This window comes from Physeter macrocephalus, chromosome 10 (assembly GCF_002837175.3).
Source record: "Physeter macrocephalus isolate SW-GA chromosome 10, ASM283717v5, whole genome shotgun sequence".
In the NCBI taxonomy this organism is placed as follows: domain Eukaryota; kingdom Metazoa; phylum Chordata; class Mammalia; order Artiodactyla; family Physeteridae; genus Physeter; species Physeter macrocephalus.
The window spans coordinates 70,940,580-70,944,500 of record NC_041223.1 but is presented as its reverse complement, the minus strand read 5'-3'; the positions used below and the strand labels follow the sequence as shown (position 1 = coordinate 70,944,500).

The 3,921-nt window shown below is 43.3% G+C and overlaps 1 pseudogene; it reads right to left on the bottom strand.

Moving 5' to 3' along the window:
• Positions 1 to 2,774: 2,774 nt before the first annotated feature.
• Positions 2,775 to 3,921, bottom strand: part of LOC129392447 (NADH-ubiquinone oxidoreductase chain 5-like) — a 34,752-nt pseudogene continuing 33,605 nt past the window's right edge.

Here is a 3,921-nt window from a genome sequence, read left to right as displayed (position 1 = left end):
TTGATCTTTGTGATTTGGAGGGCATTTTCACTGGGGTGTAGATACTTGCATGTGTAAATCTGTTGGGAGCTAATAGGAAGGCTGGGACCAAACCTTTATGTTGGTGGGACTAGTGGGTCCATCTAGACATCTTCAGTGTCTTGCTTTATTAAAAATTTAAGCTACACTAACCCATTTACATATGAAAAATGTTCGTACAATTGTGTCATGAGGTTTGTGTCAGATTTAGTATTGATTTTTTGAAAAAATGCCTTGTAAATCTAGGGAGCAAGCTGTCAAGGGGGGTGGTGAGTATCTAAGAATACGATTAGTATTAAATGGGGGGGGAGAGAAAGCTCCCCACGAGACAGAGGATTCTGACTCCAGGGGGGAATAGTAAAATATTATGTCCTGTAACCATTAATTAATTATGTCTAACAAACATTAATTCAAGGACTGACTAGCAGGACGCGCTCGATCAAAAATACACACATGTTCGGCTGAGACCAACTTTGACTGCGGCGGGGCCGCCCCGTCGGCCATAGGGGAGTCGATGCAAGCTCCCCCCCAAAAAAAAGAAATACCAGATGCCTATAAATCCACCTGTGACTGGTTAATAGGGTGGGGGTCCTCACCTCACACGTGCAACCAAAGGTCTTGGAAAAAGCCTCGTGTAGTCCAAGCCCTCAGTTATGACCTTGGGAGTACCAACCAGAGGCCTTGGAAAGATCCTGAAATAGCGCATCTTGCAGTTGATGGGCCTGAGATACAATAACAGTGAGTCCCTACCGAGCGGGTTGCTGGTTTCACGCGGCATGATGATTAAGCTCGTGATCTGATCCGATAATTCATAATATTAGAGGACTGGAACTGGTTTAAGGACATGTGCTATGTACGATCAATAATTTTATGTAATATGTAAAATTAATAGAATTTAATACGAGCTTTAACTGATCGTGGTGAAAATAATTGAATGCACTATTATACATAGCATGTACATGTATACATCTACAGGGAGAATGCTATTGTTGGCATGAGGAGTACATCAACATGGTTTAGGACATGAAAAATGTAATTGAATGAGTTATTTTTAATACTGACATAGTACTTTGGGTTTACGTTTATTTACAATGAAGCATTATTTCAAGGAATAGTTTATGTAGAATTTCAGCTTTGGGTGCTGATGGTGAGGTTTTAGCGCTTCTTCCTTGAGTCTTAGGGAGGTGTGATTTTCTCCTTTTCCGGCTTACAAGGTCGGGGTATTCGTTATACTACAAAGACTCTTCATTTTAAGAGCTTGTTCTTTGTCAGGATTAGGATGGAGAGTAGTAGGGCTAGGACGCCTCCCAGTTTGTTGGGAACGGATCGTAGGATAGCGTATGCGAATAGGAAATATCACTCTGGTTTAATGTGTGCTGGAGTGCTTAGTGGGTTTGCTGGGATATAGTTATCAGGGTCTCCTAGTAGATTGGGTGCGAATAGGGTTAGTATAAGTAGGGATAGAATCAATAGTAAGGCGCCTAAGATGTCTTTAATTGTGTAGTAGGGGTGAAATGGGATTTTATCTATGTCGGAGGGGATTCCTGTGGGGTTGTTGGATCCTGTTTCGTGGAGGAATAGGAGGTGGACTATTGCTAGTGCTAGGATGATAAAGGGGAGGATGAAGTGGAAAGCGAAGAAGCGTGTTAGTGTTGCTTTATCTACGGAAAAGCCACCTCAAACCCATTCTACTAGGGTGGTGCCGATGTAGGGAATTGCTGATAGAAGGTTTGTGATGACGGTTGCAGCTCAGAATGATATTTGTCCTCAGGGCAGTACGTAACCTACGAATGCGGTGGCTATTACTGTGATTAGAAGTATTACTCCGATGTTTCATGTTTCTTGGAAGATGTAGGAGCTGTAGTATAGGCCACGTCCTATATGGGCGTAAAGGCAAATGAAGAATATGGAGGCTCCGTTTGCATGTAGATATCGGATAATCCAGCCGTAATTGACGTCTCGGCAGATGTGTGTGACTGAGGAGAAGGCAGTTGTTGTATCTGGTGTGTAGTGTATTGCTAGGAATAAGCCTGTTAGGATTTGTATGATCAGACAGAGTCCAAGTAGGGAACCAAAGTTTCATCATGAGGAGATGTTTGATGGGGTGGGGAGGTCAATGAATGTATTGTTGATGATTTTTATTAGTGGGTGTGTTTTTCGAATGTTGGTCATTAGTGTTCTTATAGTTGAATAACAACGATGATTTTTCATGTCATTGGTCGTGGTTTAAGTCCATGTGAGAATGATGATAGTATATTTTGTTTTTGTCTTGAGTGTTAGATTCGTAATTAGTTTTGTAGGGGTTTCCTCAAAGCCTTCGCCTATTTATGGGGGCTTGGGGTTAATTGTGGGCGGTGGTGTGGGGTGTGGAATTGTTTTGAGTTTTGGTGGTTCGTTTTTGGGCTTAATGGTGTTTTTAATTTATTTAGGGGGGATGTTGGTTGTGTTTGGTTATACTACGGCCATGGCTACCGAACAGTACCCTGAGGTTTGGGTTTCTAATAAGGTTGTGTTAGGGGGATTTCTTCTGGGGTTAGTGGTGGAGTTTTTGGTGGTGGCTTATGTATTAAAGGGTGGAGAGGTAGAGGTCGTGTTTGAGTTTAATGGGTTGGGGGATTGGGTGATTTATGATACAGGGGATTTTGGGTTTTTTGGGGGGGAGGCAGTAGGGGTTGCTGCGTTGTATAGTTATGGTGCTTGGTTGGTAATTGTTACAGGGTGGTCGCTGTTTATTGGTGTTGTGGTTATTATGGAGATTACTCGGGGTAACTAAGTAGGAGCATGAAGAGAGTAATGGTGATGAGGAAAGATAAGAAGTATAGTTTGATGAGGCCCTGTTGGTTTGAGGTCAGTGTAGAGGCTTTCAGTTGGATGAGGGCTGTGGTTTTTGGTAAAATGGTTTCTAGTCATGTTATATCTAGTAAAGAGGTGGCTAGTTTTTGGCTTATTATCAGGCTCAGGTTAGGGGGTAGGCGGTGTATGACTGTGGGGAAATATCCTAGTAAGAGGGAGAATTTGGTGGGGTTTGAGGGGAGGCTATATTTTAGGTTTTGTGTGTTGAGGTTAATTTCAAATGCGATGATGAAGCCTAGGGTTGTTATTGTAAGGGCGGTTAGTTTTAGGTATAGGGGTATGGTCATTAGGGGAGTGGTTATGGGGGGAATACTGTTGGATAGAATGAAGCCGGCGAAAATGCTCCCGAATATTAAGCGTTTGATGGGGTTGATTAGTGAGGGGTTATTTTCATTAATGGTAATGTGGGGAGGGAATCGGGGCTGTCCTAGTAGTGTGTAGAAGATGATGCGAGTGCTGTAAACAGCTGTGAGGGAGGTGGCGGTTAATGTTAGTAATAGGGCTCAGGCGTTGGTATAAGATGAAGTGGCGGCTTCAATGATGGGATCTTTGGAGTAAAATCCGGTGAGGAATGGTATTCCTGTTAGTGCGAGGCAGCCAATGATGAGGGCGGTTGTAGTGAAAGGGAGGGCTTTGAATAGTCCTCCCATTTTTCGAATGTCTTGTTCGTTGTTTAGGTTGTGGATAATGGAGCCGGAACATAGGAATAGCATAGCTTTGAAGAAGGCGTGCGTACAGATATGTAGGAATGCTAGGTAGGGTTGGTTGAGGCCGATTGTTACCATTATTAAGCCTAGTTGACTGGAGGTGGAGAAAGCGATGATTTTTTTAATGTCGTTTTGGGTGAGGGCGCAGATGGCTGTAAATAGGGTGGTAAGGGCGCCTAAAGATAGGGCTATTGTTTGGGCGAGCTTGTTATTTTCTATTAGGGGGTGGAAGCGGACAAGTAAGAAAATTCCTGCCACAACTATTGTGCTTGAATGGAGTAAAGCTGAAACGGGGGTGGGGCCTTCTATTGCTGAGGGGAGTCAGGGGTGGAGTCCAAATTGA